Raw genomic sequence first — 21048 nt, 5'->3', positions numbered from 1 at the left:
TAACAAATTTATGTGACATGTGACATATTGACAATTGACAAAAATAAAATGGATTACTTGTTATCCATGTGTGCCGAAAATTAGGGGAAGAAATAGGCAAATATTGTGTTTGATTAAGTTAATGGAAACTCAATGATTACCTACTATTTAGCCATGCAACTCTATTGTTTATTGTTAAGAGCAACAATTGCATGCATTGGCTCCCCTAAAAGCCCCCCCTTCCACCCGGTTTTGAGAAGACAAAAACCATCATGGTTTTTCATATTTTTACCTAATAATATACAAAATGTTGTGTATCACAAATTCATTCCAACACTCATCCAAAATTAGTATTCTAGAGAGGAAATCATTCTCCTCTTCTTCTCTCTAAAAACCGAAATATTCAAGTGTTATATAATATTTTGGATCAATTTTCTACTAAAATTAATATTGTACTAGTTCCTATAATATTAATTTTTATTAAGAGAAAGCCTTGGGTATTAAGCTTAGGGAGAGATCCTATACTTGGATCTTGGTTCTTCCATTAAAGGATAGCACAAGAACAAGAGAGAAAGGTGATCTCTCTTGTGCCCATAATCCGAAACATCCAATGTAAGAACATGATTTCTCCTCTATTTTGCTCATTTGTTTACTTGCATAAAATCCATATTTAATTTTATGACAAATTAAATTAAAAACATATATGAATATGTAAGTATATAGATCTACTTTTTCCTTCATAAACGGTAGCCAATGAGTCATCACATCACAAGGTACTCTTGACTAGGCCTTAATCCATGGGTCAAAGGATACTAGCATGACACATCCTAGGGTGTTTTAGAGGTATTCTAATGAGCAAAGTCTCAAGAAGAAAAAGTATCTACAAGGGCTTTATATACACTTGTCAAGTTTTCCAAATAGATGTTTTCACAAAATTTTTCCTAAAATGCAACTACATTCCATGATGCAACTAACATTTATACAACCTAATGCAAATGCTTCTATCAACTAGTATGCCATATAAACTACATGCAACTCTAAGATCACATTGGTTTGTATCGCATTAATCAAAATAAAGCCACATAGTCATTAACATAGGGAGGCACTACTACAGATACAACCTATAACAACGGGTAAAAACCGTTGTAAAATAAAAAAGCGGACGTTGTTAAAGCGGCCGTTGTAGAAGGTATTTACAACGGTTTGCTTATTTAGTGAAACCGTTGTCTAAAGTATTCACCACGGTTAAAAGCCGTTGTTGTTGGGTGTTCTCCGTTGTGGAAAGTGTTTCAAAATTTTGGAGGGAATAATATAACAACGGTTGTCGTATGTATAACCGTTGTTGTAACTTTCCCTCCAAAATTGTGAAGTCTTTTGACAACGGGTTTATGGTACATACCCGTTGTTGAAATTTTTTGTAACAACGGTTCTATGTTTAATACCCGTTGTTGTAATTTTAGCTCCAAAATTGTGAAGACTTTTAACAACGGTTCTTTGTTTAATACCTGTTGTTGAATATTATGCGCAGGTATTTGTGAATGTCATTCACAACGGTGTTATTTTTATTAACCGTTGTGAAAGGTATTCACAACGGTTTTTTTTTAGTAACCGTTTTTATTACAAACTCCTAATGTTTTGAAAAAATAAATTTGTTTCATGCCATTCAAAACCTCGCATATGTCAAAGACACCATATACCAAAGACCAAAGATAAATCACAACTGGGTTCATCGAACTCAATAGATTCAATTCAACCACAACAGCAGCTGCATCATATATATATATACTTACAAGGAGTTGAATTTACATGAACTAATCATTCCCTAACTTCAACAAAAAATTTACTAATAAGTTGATCTAAACTCTGAGTATCATGCATTTCTAAATATATTCTAAGACGTAGTTGCCCCACATGTCTCTTACCTCGTCTATATCTACACTTGAGTACTGCTCAATCTGTTGTGACGGGTTGATTGCATACTGCGGAAAAAACAAAGAGAAGACATTATGGTATATATAGCAAAGGCAGACAAAGACAACATTAGCAACATCATGGTATATATAGCGACAAGCAAGACAACATTAGCTCTAATTTAAAAAAAAGTAATAAACACATGTTTAAATTATTACTAACCTTGTCTGGAATAACGAGATATCTTCGCCTAATAATCTCCAACATGAACCGACAAGCGTAGTATCCACATTGTATGCTATCTGGCTGGCGAGGGGCCTATTATTACATAAAAAAAAAGACGAGAGAGAAGGCTCGCATCGGAATCTTGAACTTTAGGTATTGTATTAGTATTAAACACAGATTTTGCACTTAATGTTATTGTATTTGAGTACGTACCCCTGTTATCGTAATAAAATCGGGGCCAACATCGAAATCTTCCGTGGGTTGATCCCCGCTCGTTTGCTCTTTTCTTCTTAAAGGCCCTTTTTTTAAAAAATAAAAAAGGAGGCGTAAAACTAATTTTTTAGGGGCAAAAATATGAAAGAACTTTTTTCTATAAATAAAAAATGAAAATGTTATTATAAATAAATCAGTATTATAAACTTACATATTAATCAAGTGCTTAAAAGTCTCGCTTGGTTGATGATGTAAAGAGTCCAACCAGAAAACTTTATTCCTTGTCGGCATGATGGCTGCTAGCACCCAATGAGTCCTACATCAAGAGACATCATCATTATTAACAAGTACATATATTAGGTATGAAAATGCAATTGTAGGGGAAACGTAATATTAATTTGTTTATTACCCTTTTTCATTATAAGCGCCAAAAATCACTTCTTGGTTGTCGCCAATTCTTTGAGCAATATAATCTATCCGTTGTTCGAACGAGAAATCCGGAATAAATAAAGATAAAACATAGGGGCACAGAATCCGTATAGATCGGATGGAATATTCTTCTCCGGGATCACTCTCAATTTCAATATCCTACATTATTACGGTATTAATTCCGGTATTTAAAACACTATCTAGTAGTCAGAATATTAGACTATGAAATTATTTATTAAGAAACTTACTTCATCCAAACAAATATGTGTGATATATCAATCTGGTCTAGGCCAGCCCATACGGCTAGCGATCCCATGATATAAGCGCTTGGCGCTCAAATTTCCTAGAATATCCTCTTCGAGCGGAATAACTATCACTTGCTCGGTGGCTATACGATGGCCACCTCCTTATGCGATCTCATCATCGTCACCGTTCTTACTTTTTGCATGTAATCCTTCCCTTTATATTGTGTGGAGTTTAAAGTCCTAACTCTCGTGTCCGGGAAAGAATGAGTCTTTGATTTTGTCCCCTACACAAAATTACCATGCTTTTTATAAATACAGACAAAATATAAATAAAGGGAGCGAGGTTAATTTTTAAAAAAATGGAGAAGTTAATTAAATACATACCTCATCAAGTTGTTGTGAAGTCGAGGTCGTTGGCATGTCTGTGGACTTAGGCTTATCCGCCAAAGCCGCCTTTTTTGTTCCCTACAAAAAAAAAATAACATATAAATTTAACATATAAAAACATTCAACAATTAAAAATGTAACATATATATATATATAAAGGTATTTCTTCTAACCCCAACTGCTTTCACTGCTCAAAGCGGAGATATCTTCGCCAAGTAGATGTGAGTATCGGCCATTGGATGAAACTTCCAAGCGCATCTCCCGAATGGTAATGTCGTCACGAATCGGGACAGCAGTTGAAAGTTTTCATAGCCTGGATTGACTGTAGTTATCTCTACTATTATATGATTCGGCAAAAGTTTTTCGCCATGAACTATAGTTTCCGCTGCTGCAGATTTGTTTTCTACGAGACCCCGGCCAACACGCACATGTGGCTTTTCGATTCTATTAGGGTCAGCAAGAATAACGGCCTCTTGTTTACTACGGGTGAAGAATATACACATACATTATTATATCTTTGCAAAAGCGCTTGAAAGATTCAAAAGATTTTGCAAAAACGCTTTCGCCTCGGCCGATTTTTGCACAAACTTCAGAATTCATATAAATTTAACTAATTAAACACTTCATGCATACCTTACTCAAAACAGGGAACCGACTTGAAGGGGATGTATCTTGTTTTCCATCACCGTCTTCTCATCAAGTTGCATCTCCTTTTCAGACCCATTATTTACCTAATAAAATTAACCAATTCAATGGCACCATGTCGAAGTTGGCAAAGAACACACCCACCGATCTTACCCAAAAAAAAGAAAAGAAAAATAAGGAAGTATTAGGTACCTGATCGGCTTTAGTTGTTACAACTTCGAAGCATTATTAGGTACCGATCTTTCTCGAATCTCGTTGACCGATACTTCCTTCTCATGTATTGCCAAGGTAGTAGCGGCCTCTTGACCAATCTGTTGTACCTTATTATTACCCCTTTAGAAATGACATCCTCCATCATCTTCACTTCTTCTTCGGAAAGCTTACCTCCAGATTCACTTTAGTAGTACGGATGCCATTAATCAAGTCGCTTGCCAAGAATGTAATGTGTCAGCAATTTTTATCCCAACAATAACATGTGAATTGAACTTAAATGAAAATAATAGAATAAATGTTACCATGTCAGCGTTCTCAGACTTAGTCTTCCTTTTCTTCTTTATCTGGGCAGTTTTCCCATAATATTTCGTTACTCCAACCTGTAACGGGACGCCCCTCAAACGACCTGGATGTTCGGGTCGGCCGATCGCTCTAGCAAGAACGTCATTACGACCACTGGGAGTGAATTTCCCTTCTTCTACCTCTTTCAATACGTTATCCTATAATATATTAAATAAACTTCAAATTATATTTGTGACTAAAATAATGAAGTTAGTAATGAACTCGTCTTAATAAAATAATGCTTACTATGTCGGCCAAAACTTCCTCATCATATTTGTCATGCGACGACCGGGATCCTTTAGGCGTGTGCCCATGTTTATAAGTTACATGCCGATCCACCTCTTTCACTCCCTTTGCCACCTACACATTAACATGGTAACATTTATACACGTAAATGTGTATCAATGCAAGTCCAAGTGTGATTAAAAAAATAAAGTCTCACATGGCAATAATGCATGCTACTTACGAGGTCCTCTTCTATCTTTCTGTAACCGCCTCGAGAACCATAGAATTTCCCCTTCTTGCATGAAATGTTAGCACGATTTCTTTTGCTAACGGCCTTCAAATAATTATATAAAAGCGCAAGTAGATGAGATAATAAAAAGATTATATAAAGGACTCATTAATTAAAAAAATGATAGGTAAATCGTTAAAAGGCGAGGATATTTAACCCGAAACTTCTCGTAGTTCTCATCTTTTTGAAAAGATCCCATTCTTCCTGCTTGATGGTGGGACACTTGTTTTCCAGTGGGCTCTTACGCATCTCCCCCGTTGCCTTGTCCACATACAACCAATCCCTAGCAACGCCACACTTCCACTGCATGTGGACATCCGCTGCCTTATGCATTAAATACTCATCATGGCTTTTATCGGGTATAATAAAGCCTTCCTTTACACGAGCCAAGTATAACTCCGCCAATTTTGGATTCAAAGTTCTAACATCATCTAAATGGATAGGCACAAATTGTCTTGTGCAAGCACCAATCCAACCGGAGAAAAGACCCGCATTTGGACCAAAAGAGGGAAACCCATCTCACTCCATGTTATTTGGAACACTGCTTTAGCGGCTATAGTCGCAAGGACTTTCTTGCACTTCGTAGCATCCCTCTCACCAGGCTTATTATCACCAGGCTCATTATTCTTTTGACTTCTTTTACGTTTTTCACCCATGATAATCCTAAAACCCAAATATGAATGATATAGGAAATGAACAACTTAACAACGTACATGCACAGTATTATCTAAAACCCTAAACCCTAATAGGAATGAAAATTTAAAACAACAGATTGAGCTTCTAAAATCCTAAACCCCGATAAGAGGAGTAAAGTAGATGATGCGGGATGATAAAGATAACAAAGAAGACGAAAAACAAACAGATGCATGAAAAAGAAACAAGATGATCGTCTTAAAACCCTAATGACGAAACACAAAATTAAAGTGAACATACCTGTTGATGATGATGATAAAGAGAACGAGCAGGATGATAAGGGAAGGCAACGGAATCTGGCTTGAAATCTGGCGACGGCCGGCGACGAGAATGTAAAAAGCGAGGAAGAGAGAAGAATTAACTCAGGGATACCAACGGTTGAACTAATAATAATGTTGTGTGTGTGTTTGTGTATGGCATGCTGTATGGGTTTCTATATTAGTTTTTTATTAAGACAAACTATTGACAACGGGTGCTCAAAGAAGAACCGTTGTTATATGTTAATAACATCGGGTCAATAAAAGTAAACCGTTGTCAAAAGTTTATTACAACGGTTAAAATATACCCGTTGTAATATATTTTCACCAAATTTGCGCCAAAATGAAATATGTCAAAAAAAATAATTGACAACGGGTAGAGGTACTACACCCGTTGTTGAAAGTATTAACAACGGGTATTTTAAATATAACCGTTGTTATTGTTGAACCTCTTTTTTTTTAAAATTATTACGTAATTCCATTACACCAAACTCAGAATAATACATACTTTAACATTATTCAGCAATTTCAACACCAAAGATCCACATCTAATAATAAGATCAAGAAAATAAGACAACTTACACCAAAGATGCATGCATACATCTTTGTGTCCTGATGAACTATCTCGGGATCGGGGCGTTTCTTGGATGTCATAGTTTCTTCGTTAACCCAAATACCTTCACCATGGTCATCACGCATATAGATGCTTTCGGTGTCCTCATGATCAGTGTCAACATCGTCGAAATAAGATACAGTGGTAGACTGATCCATTCCCTCAAAAACGACATCCTGATCATCATCATCATTATCGGATGGACTACTCCTTCTTTTCCTTATAGACAGTACAACAGACCACTTCTTATCCATAGGATCGGTGACATAGAACACTTGTTTAGCTTGGGATGCCATTATGAAAGGATCATCCTTATTATTGCCAACCTTACCCAGATTGACCAACGTAAATCCCATCTTATCCTTTCGGACACAATGGATGTTGTTATCAACCCAATTACATCGAAACAAAGGCATTGTGAAATCAATGTAATCTAGTACCAATATTTCTTGAATAACACCATAATAAAGGCATTTTCCCCAAATAGGCTTTTTATCTTTTGAAGTAGCAAAGTGCATTGCCTCAAATTCAGAACTCACACCACTATTTTGCATTGTGCTCACCTCATCTTGCTCGCGGGTGTAAAAAGTATATCCATTAATGGCAAAACTGTTGTAAAAGGTGACCCTGGCATTTGGACCTAAACCAAGACGTAGTAACCTAGGAGAGATGTCATCACCAGTTTGATCGATAATCGTAAGATAATATTCCTAAACCACTCCGGAAACGTCTTCGTATGCTCGTTCGCAATCCACTTCTCGGTCTTGTTTTGGTGATCGTATTTGAGCTCATCTTTGTGTTGTTGAATATAAGGTTGCACCTCATCTTCGTTGTTTAGCACACACATGTGTGCTAAATGCAACATTTCACGTGTCACAATTTTTTCAACCCGGCCCCTAATACCTTTTCCGGTCATCCAATCACTATGACGATTCTTAGGAACGCCAATCAACTCCTTCGGGGAGAGATGAGCGTAACAATATGAAAGAGCTTCGTCTAAAATAGCGCGTTCAGCAATACAACCTTTCTGGACGATATACCGATTAGATGTATAGTCCTTGTAGACTTTCATCAATCTTTCGAAAGGATACTTGTATCTCAAGTACACGGGCCCAAGGTACAAAATCTCCCTAACCTAGTGAATGGTCGATGAATCATGATAGTGAAGAAAGAGGGTGGAAAATACATTTCCAATCGACAAAGAGAGGTTACAACGAGGTCCCGCAATGAATCCGCGTCATCGGGATCGATGACTTTCTCGCATATGGACTGGAAGAAGAGACAGAATCTAGTTATAGCATATCTTACCTTTTCAGGTAAAATGGAACGAATAGCCACAAGTAGTAATTGTTGCATCAAAGTGTGACAATCATGTGACTTTAACCCTGTGAGTTTTAGGTCTTGCATCGACACTAGGCTTTTGATGTTCGACGAATAACCATGTGGCACTTTAATTCCATTCAAGCATGCACAGAACTCTTTTTTCTCATTCCGTAAAAGGGTAAAAGCTACTGGCGGTAAAAATGTACGATTACCTCTCTTCTGTGGTGCCAAATCTAGCCTAATACCCATCATTTTCATATCTTCCCTAGCTGCGGCGTTATCCTTTGTTTTACCAGGAACATTCGTAAGGGTATTGATAATATTATCACGGACATTTTTCTTAATGTGCATGAAATCGAGGCAATGCCCGACCTCCAGTCGTGCCAATATGGAAGTTTATCAAAAAATATGGATCTTTTCTTATACCCACGAGTAGACAATTTAGAGCCGCTCTTCTTCCCATAATCTATCTCAATATGCTTTACTTTCTGATAAACTTCATGCCCACTCAAAATTCTAGGAGGTTGACGAAGTTCTTGTCTTCCATTGAATGCTTTCTGCATCTTGCGATAACAATGGTCATGATACAAGAACCTCCTATTTCCCATATACACATACTTACGAGAAGACTTCAAGTATTCAGACTCGATATCCTCCCCACACAATGGACAAGCCTCTTTCCCATGAACTGTGTGCCCAGAAAGGTCGCCATAAGCCGGATAGTCAGTTATTGTACACAATAACATCGCTCTCAAATTGAAAGTTTCGTTCTTATATGCATCAAATACTTCTATCCCACAACAATCGCAAATCATCTAGAAGAGGTTCCAAATATACATCTATATCATTTCCAGGTTGTTTAGGGCCGGAAATTAACAACGACAACATCAAATACTTTCTTTTCATGCACACATATGGAGGTAAGTTATAAATAGCCAACACTACTGGCCAAGTACTATGTTGGCTACTCATGTTTCCGTGTGGGTTCATTCCATCAGTGGACAGCGCTAGACGTAAGTTTCTAGGTTCATTGCCGAACTCGGGATACTTAGCGTCGAACGATTTCCATTGCTTACCATCTGCCGGTGTCTTAGCTTTCCATCATTTATTCTTCCCCATTTCATGCTAAGTTAACATTTTTGCATCATCGGGATTCGCATAAATCCTTATGACTCTTGGTATCAATGGAAAATACCACAACACCTTAGCCGGGATCTCTTCCTTATCCTTATAACGCCACTCCAAACATTTAGGGCAATTGGTTAAGTTTTGATATAATTTCCGATACAATATGCAATCATTTGGACATGCATGTATTTTCTCATATTTCATACCCACTCCTCTTATTAGTTTTTTCGCCTCATATGTCTTAACAGGTAGAACATTACCATCAGGAAGCAACTCCTTTATCAAGGCAAAAAAACTAGTGAAACACGTGTCACTCACCCCATTTGCCCCCTTGATATTATACAACTTCACCACAGCCGACATTTTTGTGTACTTACAACCAGGATACAGAGGTGCTTCAGACTCACACAACTTCTCATACATGTTGTTAAGGTCATCCCAATTACTAGTGTCATCACCTACATCTTCAAAAGCAATGGACTCATCATCATTCTCTTCATTATCTATAGACCCAACATTCAACTTCTCTACTTCCAACTCTTCCAACTCAAAAAACTCGGCAAACTCAGGATCATCAGTTAGCCTTTCGTGTACCTCAACATCATCTTCTTCAGAGTTATTCTCTTCCTCTAATGATTCCCCATGAAAAATCCAAAGTGTATAGGATCGACTAAATCTCCACTTTTCTAGGTGTATTTTAACGTCCGGAAAAGCCATATAGCTAATATTACCACATCTTTCACAAGGACATGCAATACTAGAAGAACCTTTCAAATTGTTCGAAACGAATTCATAAAATTCAGCTAAACCATCCTTGTAGGTGCGGTCACTCATATTTGCATCAATCATCCAAGTTCGAGTCATTATTCTACATTCGTAATAATAGGCAACTAATTCAGAAAATATAATAATAGGCAAACAAATAAACGAAATTCAGGAAATCAATTAAGCTAAATTATCAACAAATTAGATAATAACCCAAAAAATCCTATATCTAGTTATAAGCGTTGCTAAGAAACATATATATACCGATTGATAAACACGCGCGAGAGGGAGAGAAGACGTGACAACAAAGACGGAGATGAAGACAGAGAGACGATCGGGGAGGAATGGAGGATGATATAGTAGCAGTATTAGCTTGCGTTTGTGTTTGTAGCGTATAGCAGAATAAAGCAATATGTTGTTCTTAAGATTTTCATAATATTAATAACAACGGTTATTGAGTCTACAACCGTTGTTAAAAAGTATTAAAAACGGGTTCTAATATAACCGTTGTGATTACTTTTCACTAATTTGGCGCCAAACCATTAACAACGGTTAAAATTTAACCGTTGTTATTAGTTTTTTCATTAACAACGGTTGTTTAAGTATGACCCGTTGTTAAAACCAATAACAACGGTTAACAACACATAACCGTTGTAATTAAGTTTGGTAAAATTCGCGGAATAAATTCTACAACGTGTTTTGATGATTTTCGTGAATAAGCGTTGTTAAAAGGCCGTTGTGGTTGCCTGTATTTGTAGTAGTGAGGAAAAAGGAGATTGGAAAGATCATACCATGCGGTCTTCCTATTCCTCATGCCTCGGATGTGGCGTAGTCGATCCAATGTGATAGGAGGACAAACAAACACAAGTATATACACAATATACAATTTTATACTACAAAGGAAAGGACATGTTTTTGGATTTTATAATTTTTCAAATTTTTATGGTTTTTGTTTATGTGAAATGAAAGAACATGTTTTTTATCTTTTTCAAAAAATTTCAAATTTTGATCATTTTTTATTTTATAAGTTAAGTTAGAATTTCCCATCCCCACGCTAGTATGGACATTGTCCTCAATGGCCAAAACGATAGGAAATTATGCAATGCAAGGCAAATGAATATGCATGATTTCTATACTAATATGAAAAATATATGACATATATACAAAAGTGATGCATTCTAATCTAATCTATATGATGCATGATTTCTATTGTTCGGAGAGCTAATTTAAATTAACTCGAGTAAGACACTATTTCTAGTGTAAAAATAGGGAAAGTTCATGCTTAAGGAAGGTATGCAATGCATGAAAATAATTGTCATTTTGGATTATACAAGTGGGAACAATAAATGAGACACCTGAATGGAACCGACGTGGGAGTCCTTTGAGTGTTGCTAAGACTGAAAACAAATGATCAAGATTAAAATTTTAGAAACAAGAGATAGAAACAAAGCTAAAGGAGGTGTAGGAAACTCACAATGGAATAGGTTAAAGTTAAGTAATCAACCCGCATGTGTAGCATCCTCCAAATAGTTTGTCAACCCTCAATTATCACTCATTGCGACATCCTCATCATCATCATTGCTTTCATCATCAATTTCTTCATTATCATCTACCTCCATTGACCCGGAGGACTCACCATTTCCATCATCATTATCGAAACTTGAACCTTGCTCTTCTTCTTCTTGGCATGACTCATTACCTTCCCCGTCTTCATAAACAACAACCTCCTTCCTATTACCCACCCGACTATCCATTTCGGCATCTTGAGAAGCACTTGGGAAGAATACCTCCCCATCCGCCCAACTAGGCAAAGGACATATAGGATCAAGAAGTCATTGCCTAGCTAGATGTAGGAGGGGCGGATATTGAGCATGTTAAGCATTCACCCGATCTTTATGATCTTCTTTATGCATTTGTTGCATTAGTTGGGTCAAATAGTCGTTGCCTACCATGACATTGGCGCCACTCGGTTTGAATTCTTGATAGGCTTGGCATTTGGTTCCCTATGTTGCTTAATTATCACTTCGGCTTCCTTGGAGACGGGTAATAGGTAGTTTAGCCTACGGACGGAGAGACGGGAAATCTTGCTAGGCAAGACAAAGGACTTAGCTTCTTTGATGAGCCACTCATATTTGTTGTTAATATTGTCACTCTTGACCCAATGGAATTTGTTGATCAAAGTGCTCATATCAAGGAGGTTGCTCCCTTTAACCGGTTTGTAGGTGTTATCTTTGTTGAATTTTGTGTTAAAGTGCCTAGCTAGCCTCGTTACCAAGTCGTTGTTTACAATGAAAGCCGCTCCGTCTTTCCATTATCAATCTCAAGCCACCGATCAAGCAATAGTTGAAGAATGTTGTAATTTTTGGTGAACTTTCCATTGATATTCATGTAGGACTCAAGGTAGACAAAATCAAGTTCGGTGAAGTGATTGGTGCCTTTTCTAGCAATCAAGGTATTGCCCACAAACTTCTGCCATACTCTTATGCACGGAGGATGAACATATAGAGCATGACACTCCCAGAAAGAATCAAACTTTTGGCCGGTAATAGCTTTCCAAAGGGGTTCGGCATCATATTTTAAAGGCTTCTTCTAATAATGATGATATTGTGAAAGACCAAACACATCACCAAACTCACCCAAAGTCATGCTTCTACTCTTATTCTCAAGACGGAAATCAACATAATGTCGAGTCTCTACCTTAGACACCTTCAAGGAGCTTATGAACTCCATGGTTAATGAAGGGTAGGTCAATTCTTCTATTTCAAAAAGGGCTAACAACCTCATAGACTCGAAAAATGTTCTAGTTCTTTCAAGCACACCCAATTTTTCCAAATTGTCTTGACATATTAACTTGGTAGACACAATAGTCTTTCTAGCAAGGGATAAAAATGCATTCCTATGAGCATCGTTTAAGAAATTTACCTCTGGAAAATTTGGCAATTGTTCTATAACCGGAGTAGGTGTGGTAGATTCCTCGATAGGAGTTGCAATTTCTTGGATTTTCACCCTAGGTTGTGTCACTACCAAAGCCTTAGATGCAATAAGAGCTTGTTGTCTCTTTGATAAATTTGTAGTCTTAGGTGCCTTGTTTTTGCCTTTGGTCCTTGCCATTGTGTTCTACTTCTGAAATTTGTATCAACAAACCAATATTGTGCTTGAATGCTCCTTGTTTCCTTAAACTTCAATCAATTCCTTAATCAGTTTTAGGATTTTTGAATTTCTACCCAAACCCTATAAAATTGATTCAATTTGTGAGAAATTTGATATTTAGATGGTCTTTTGTTGATAAAGGAGTGATTTAATCTAGTTTTGAGCAAGTTTAGTTTGAGCAGTGGTGAATTTTGTTGAGAAATTTGTGTTTTTGAATGAGGGGATTGAGGGTTTTGAGGGGAAAAAGGTATGTGTTTGTGTTTGTGGAAGATAGAAATGAATTCGGAAGGAAGGAGTCATCCCGTGTTTTTGTTAAATAGCAGCTCGCGACGCGTGGATTCAACTGAGGACGCTCGGATCGTCTTACAGGACATCCTGAATTTACCAACCTGTGCTAGGACGCACGGATCAGACTTAGCACGAGCGGATTCCTTCTAAAGACGCTCGGATTCTCCTAGGGATGTGCAGATTTTATTACAGGGAAATTTCATAAACTTTGAAGCATGCCAGGACGCGCAGACTGATGCCAGGACGAGCGGCTCTAAGTCTGGGACGAGCGTCCTGGAGATGATCTGCGTAGATTTTCTTACAACATATTTTCTTTAATTCAAACATACCCAAGACCCGCGTCCTAAGGCCAGGACGCTCAAACTGCCTCTGGGACGCCCGGATCATCTTCAGCTTCCACGGGCTCAGGTCTGCCCGTGGGGTTTCCTTTTCCCATATCATTCTTTCTTCTTTTCCTTTGTTCATTGTTGTGGGTGCACTACGAAGTCTCGGTTAGCCTAGGCACTTGCTATCCCTACACTCGATCAAACACTACACATCAAAACATGTTAAAATACCTCCCTCACTTGCTCTCATGTCTAAAATCTTGATAAAAGCACAATAATACAAATCGCAAAATGACAAAAATGCAATGGAGGAAATAAAATACGAGTTAAGGGGATAGAATATTTATAAATGGTGGTTTAGGAAGGACTCAACCAAACTCTCATTCTTGGATAAGATGTCAAGGGGGCAAAGCAAAGGTGTTGTTGATGTTGCTCAACACCTTGTAGAAGTAGTTGAAAGCTTGCTCATTTTCATGATAGAGGTCTTGGATTGACCTTTGCACATTATTCTCTTCATTGTTGTAGTCATCCAAGTCAAGGTGATGACAAGGATCCACAAGGCCTTGATCTAAGGTCATAGCATTTCCAATATAAGGATTGACTAATCCTTCAAATTCATTATCCCATAGACCGTAAACTTCGCTAGCTTGTTCCCCAACGATCTCATGAGTTTATAAGGACAACTCTTTTTTCTTGTTGTCTTTGCCAATGAGTCCTTCTTCATTACTTGTCATGATGGGTGAGCTATTCAAGCTCTCATTGTTGTTAAAAATTCCTTGTTCTCCAGATAGAGCTACTTGAAGGTCATCCACTTTCTTCTTCCATGTGGGTGGTGTTTCTTTACTTATGGCTTGATCTTTGCATAGAGATTTCAACTTCATCCTATCACTTTCTCGGCTATAATGATCGATTATGAAACATGGCTCATGTAGTCGGGGAGCTCTCATGGTTTTGTCAAGATTGAAAGTGATTTTCTCATCCCCCACTTCAAGTGTGAGGTCTCCATGTTTCACATCAATTACCGCTCCGGTGGTATGTATGAAAGGTCTTCCTAAAATGATAGGAATTTTGGAATCCTCCTCCATGTTTACAATGACAAAGTCTACCGAGATGAAGAATTTGCCAATTCTCACGGGCACATCCTCCCATACCCCAAAAGGTACCTTCGTTGATCGATCCGCCATTTGAAGAGTGATGTTGGTGCATTTGAGCTCTCCCATTCCTAGCCTCTTACATACCAAGTATGGCATGACACTTACACTTGCTCCAAGGTCACATAATGCTTTGTTGATTGTTGTGTCGCCAATGGTACATGGGATAGAAAAACTTTCCGGATCTTTGAGTTTTGGAGGGGAACTCCCTTGAAGAATAGCACTACCCACTTTGGTAAAGGCAATAGTATCTAGCTTTCGGATGGATTTATTCTTGGTAAGAATGTCCTTCATATACTTTGCATAGGCCGGAACATGATTGATCAATTCCGTGAATGGGATTGAGACTTCTAAGTTCTTCACAATTTCCATGAACTTTCCAAGTTGATCATCAAGCTTAGGCTTAGCTTGTCGACTTGGGAATGGAAGTGTAATCACAATAGGCTCTTTTTCCTTAGCCTTCTCTTCATTCTTCTTCTTTGAAACTTCATTGGAAGTAGGATCTACCTCCTTAGAGTTCTCCATAACTCCTTGCTTGTCACTAACATCCATAATATCTTCCTCAATTGGCCTCTTCGGTCCTTCATATCTTGTACCACTCCTCAAATGGATGGCACTAACCGTCTTATGTCTTGGGGGATTACCTTGAGGAGGTAGTTGCCCCTTTTGACTTTGAGAGCTAGAAGATGTGAATTGAGTCATTTGAGTCTTTAACATTTTGGTGTGGGCAAGAATGTTGTTGATGGTGATTTATTTGGCTTGGCTATTGTTTTGCATTTGGGTGAAAAATTCTTGTTGGTTCTTTTGCATTTGAAGGACCGCTTTTTGAACATCAAAGCTTTGGTCATTTGATTGGTTGTAGGAAGGTTGATTTTGGTAACCTTGGCTTTGGTTGAAAAAGCGTCTTTGAGCTTGGTTTCTCATTGGAGGTGGGATGTATGTTTGTTGGGGGTTTTGGACATTTTGACTCTTGTATGAAAGATTTGGATGGAATTTGGTATTCTCATTATAGTAGTTGGAATAAGGGGTGCCACTCTTGTATTCTTGGAAAGCATTAACTTGTTCATTTGTTCCCCTATATTCATTTTGATCATGTCCCAAGGTTCCACAACTTTCACATACTCCACTTGGGATAGAGGGTGATGCCACCATAGCATTAAAATGTTGTTTGGGTGATTTGGAAGCTTCATGAAGCTTAGCCATGGCCTTCTCAAACTTCAAATTGATGGTGTCAATATGAGCACTTTATTGAGCACCCAATTGAGTGATGGAATATACCTCATGGTTTCCTCCTCTAGTGGCCTTTCGAGGCCTACTATATTGGGAATTATGAACCGCCATCTCTTCGATTTTGGCCTATGTTTGATTGTCATCAACTTCGGTGAACATCCCATTGGATCCATATTAAAAACATTGCGGGAGTCTTCATATAGGCCGTTCCAAAATTGTTGCACAAGGAACCACTCACTAAGTCCATGGTGTGGACAAGAATGACAAGTGTCCTTAAATCTCTCCCATGCTTCATATAATGATTCCTCATCCCTTTGCTTGAACCCGGTGATTTGGACTCTCAACATATTAGTCTTCTCCGGAGGGTAGAATTTCTTATAGAAGGCAAGTGCTAACTTCTTCCATGAATCAATACCAAGTGTAGCCTTGTCTAGGCTCTTCAACCATTGCTTTGCGGTACCGATCAAAGGAAAAGGAAATAATACCCATCGAATTTGGTCTAGAGTAACTCCGGTTTGAGAAATCGCATCACAATAGTCACAAAAAGCCTCCATATGTGAATGAGGATCTTCACTAGGCATCCCTCCAAATTGACTTCGCTCAACTAATTGTATGAATGCGGATTTGTCAATGAAATTACCGGTTAAATGTGGTGGTGTAGGAGTACCGTTTGGTAGGTTCTCCTCGGTTGGTACGAAATGTGATAAAAATTTAGGCATGGTAGGTTGATTTTGTGGTGGGTTTTGAATTGTGTAGATACCCGTATCCGTCGATATTGGAATTTATAGAGAACCCGACAAACACCCGATGATGATAGGACACATGTATTCTTTAGTTGTCATTGTCATTATTTGGGTTCGTTTTACGATGTAGAATGAGCGTTGTCGACGGAGTATTTTAATTTAAATGATATTTAAATTAAAGTTTTTTTAGGTGATTTCAATTTATTTTATTTTGAATTTATTTTCTTAAGTTTATTTTATTGAAAATAAAATAAATATTTGATTTGAAAAATCATTTTATGAGTATATTTGATTTGAAAAATCATTTATTTTAATGTATTAATCGATTTGAAAAATCGATTTAAAAATCGAAAAAAGCTCGTTTTGAACATGCGTTTTGGAGCTCGATTATACCTTGGTTTTTGAGCCCGTTTTCTTTACGAGTTGGCACGAATATCGAGTACACTAACCAACCTAGACCTCTACCCATCCAACCCCAGTTCGAACCCCATACCCACGGCCCAAATCCCATCCCAAACACCCCCCAAACAGCCCGCATACACAAAGCAGCCCCCCTTGTTTCGCAGCTCAAACCCGAGCCCAAAACCCGCTCCAAATACCACCAAAACCCGTGCCCATTAACCCTAACCCATACCCTAATATCCTACCCATATTACCTTATCTTAACCACCAAGAAAACCCCCCATACAAACACTAGAAAACCTCATAAAAGCTGCTGGACAGCAGCTATGCTCAGCCGAGCCCGTCTGCCTCTCCTCCCTTTTACCCTACTTTAACTCCTTATAAATACCTACCCTTCATCATACATCCATTCCTCTAAGTTCTCCATACATACTAACTTCACTTACAAGCTTTAAACTCCAGAAAAAAACCCTAATTGCCTCTCAAAAACCCTCCACAAAACCGACTTACAAACTGAAACAGTTTGTGTGTCCTCTTCGAAAAACAATTCGTTCCTCCATCAAACCTCCATCAAAATTCGAGTTTCTTGTTCCAAATTAACCATACAACATCCATCTACACGAGCCAAATTGCCCTTGAGAGTACACGAATTCCCTCGAAAAACAGAGTGTTATACACTCTGTTTTCGCGGCTTTTCTTGTCTGTCCAGTTCTGTTTGTGCTCGTTTTTTCGTGCCCAATAACTCAAAACGAGCAGGGATTGTTTTAAGATCTCTGTTCTCCTCTCTTTCTAGTTTTCAAAACATCTTTTAAATTGAATTTTCATCGTGAAACGAGAGAGAAATCGCTGTTTAAAGTTGCTGTCCAGATTCGATAAAAACGTGTTGTTTGCTTTGTTTCTTCGTCGACGACGGCCTCTCGAGATAAAATCTACCATCGATTACGACCCAAGACGGTGTCAACGATACATGTAGGTTGAGGGTGCATCAAATCCTCCTCTTTCTTCCCTTTATTTCGTTTTTTATGTTTGTTTTTTTATTGTTTCGTTTTATTTCGTTTATCGTTTTTTATTTATCGTTTAAATTAACTATGAAACTAGTTTAGTCCGAGTATGAGTTAAAGTACCACCATAAACACCCGCGTTGACTTGAGATGGGAAAGAAACCGCTACATCAGTCGGTCGTACACCCCCGTCTCATTTACATATCCTCGTGTTCAAGGTAGGGCATAAATAAAACGGATTTTTGACTTCGCTCTTCGCTTTTGACCCCTCTCTTCTCTCGTGTGATTCGACCTACCCCTGGACCATTTACATGTTAATACGACCTCTGATTGTTAACATATGACTTATTTAGACAACATTCGATCATTTAAATAACCTAATTAGACATGTTAGGGTGCTTCGACATAGCTTTTAAAATCAATCGACAATTCTGTAACTTAATGAACGCATCTCTCTCTTTCACCTAATTTCTCGCTGTTATAAGAGTGCGTGACTAGCACCTTCTTATTAACACTCGACGAGTTAATTTAATTAGCGAACTTGACCTAATTTGACCCCTTAGGCCGTGTAGAACACCCGGGTTTAGGCGAAGCCTTCTGACCTCTTTTTTGTCATCGATTTCTAATGTATTTTCCGCATCGCTTTGCAAATCCATCTAACCTAATGAATCTAACCTAGGAACTTGGATAGCCGTGTATGAGGTCGCGTTTGGCCGTGTCTTCTGTATCCCTTTTCTCGTTTTTTATCTTAGTCTCATTGTTTGTATCTTGTAATCAATTTGTGTTTATCGAGTCGCGTTTTGTAACTTGTTTGTAATTAGTTCTCCTTTATCGAGTCAAACGATTTCTAAAAACCTTAGTTTTGTTTAGTTAGACGGTTGTGCCCCAATGCAAGTGAGAGCGTAGTAAATCGCATGTTGTTTAAAGCAACATGGCCCGATTTATGCTAATGCATGCTTTGGTGTGTGACCCAATGTCTAATTCGATAACATTAAGTGGAAGCAGCATTACGAGGAGTGACCCAAGGCCGTGAGTCATGTAGGCCGTGAGTCACCCCTTTTTGCACGTTTTCCTAGGCCGAATGGCCATGTGTCGCGTATGGTATCGTATGTAGCAATTGTATTTAGATCGAGTTGTATCTTTAATTTATTGTTGTGTCGGCATGAAATGCCTGGTTTGTAATAGGTAGATCCCACGGCTCCCCCATTCCCCCTTAAGCCTTGTTTTCTTTGTTTTGTATGTTGTTAGATTAATCAACCCACATGCTAAATTACAACTTTGACAAAGTTAGTTTAGTTGCATTTAAAACGACATAGAAATTGTTGTCACATGTTAGGGTTTAAAACGATGTTTGCATATCATATATCGTAGTAGCTATGACCTTGTTTGAAATCCGACACTTGACTTAGTAGAGGCCGTTATTGACGGGCGGGGTTAGGTGTCCTTATGGGCTTCCTAACACGTACCCTCACCCCTTACTCAAGATCTATGGTTTGTGGATCCGTCTAAATACCATTGGATTACGAGAGTCATTCAAATCGAGTGATATAGGGTACAAGTCTTTATCTTTAATCACTCGTAGTCGATTGGCTTTATGCTTTTCGATGAAAGGTGTAAAGTTGACTTGAACGGTTCCAAGTTCCCAAAAAACTTGGTGGCGACTCTAATATGTCTTAATTCGATTCGAAAGAACCTCGAGTCGATTATGCCTAGTGTTGATCCCGCGGACGCAGTTCCCGAGGGCCTTGTCCACAGTTTGGCGACTCCGCTGGGGAAAAGAGACTAGTTACACTTTGTTTCTAGGGTCTTTTCCTCCGAGGTGAAACTTGAAAAGATAGTATTGGAAAGTAAAACATTACTCATAGTGCTACGATTCATGCATAAACCCTTAAGGATTTTCCCGGGCCGTCCCAGCGTTTATTTTTGATGCGTGGGGGCGACATCCCACTATGCCAGGAACTCGCACATTGCTTGCTTCCGCTCCGCCTCGCGTGGTTCTTGATGGTGGGGATGCTCTTTTAGGTACTCTACCTAAAGGCCCTTGCTCTATAAGACCGCAAAAGGATGGAGGGCATAGACCTTCTTGTAGAAGACTTGCCGAGACTTAGAGATGTCTAGGAGCATACATCCTTATAACATGAGAATGACAATGTGCAAGGTGTTTTTCCGAGTCTTTTCAAAATTTTCCATATCGATTTCAAAACCGAACTTTTGAACAACTTACTTTCAAAATAGCATGGTTTTAAAAACGCGGAATGCTGCCCAAATAGGACTAGAATTTTCGGCCAAAAATAAGCTTTTATAGCCGGCATGCTGCCCATTTCAAATCTCATTTTCAAATCAATCATTCGTTTTTTTTTCAAATTCAATCCAAAACGTTTCTCGAACCTCAACCAAGCATGAAATGCGTCGAGTCGTGTCCGGGTCCTGGCCGTGTTAGGCCAGGCGTTTTTTGTTCCAAGAGTCTTGAACACGACCCTGTTGGGTCACCCAAGCTCACCTCTTGGGCTTTGAGTCATGTTGGTCGACCAATTGGTCTAGGATAGTCCACAGAAACGCCCAAGCTAGGCCATTTAGGGCGTTTCACCCGAACCTATGGGCTATGTTAGTCCAATCACGGGTTTAGTCACACCGAGTCCAGTTTAGAATCGAGCTATCACAACTTGAGTCATGTCGTCTTATCGAGTCTAAAATAAATCGAGGTTTAAATCCAACCGTGAGTCAAACCTTTGGTTAGTCCGTCTCAAGTCGGGTCTTTGCTTGGGTCAAGTTGGTGTCGTGTCCTTAAGTGTGCAGGGGCTCTTACTTTAAATATTGACTCGGTTCGGGGTTTTCTTGTAGAAAGGCCGCCAAAAACCCGACGTCAAGCAATGGA

General features: G+C 38.5%; 1 non-coding gene across 1 annotated transcript; it reads left to right on the top strand.

The window, feature by feature from the left end:
* The first annotated feature begins 16267 nt into the window (after window positions 1-16267).
* Window positions 16268-16374, top strand: LOC141635488 (small nucleolar RNA R71). The gene has a single exon (XR_012540172.1). It is a non-coding gene; the product is annotated as a small nucleolar RNA R71 (small nucleolar RNA).
* The last annotated feature ends 4674 nt before the right edge of the window (window positions 16375-21048 follow it).

The sequence above is a fragment of the Silene latifolia genome, chromosome Y (assembly GCF_048544455.1).
Source record: "Silene latifolia isolate original U9 population chromosome Y, ASM4854445v1, whole genome shotgun sequence".
NCBI classification, from domain to species: Eukaryota; Viridiplantae; Streptophyta; class Magnoliopsida; order Caryophyllales; family Caryophyllaceae; genus Silene; species Silene latifolia.
Note: the sequence above shows the minus strand (reverse complement) of the source record. Positions and strands in the feature narration are given on the sequence as shown.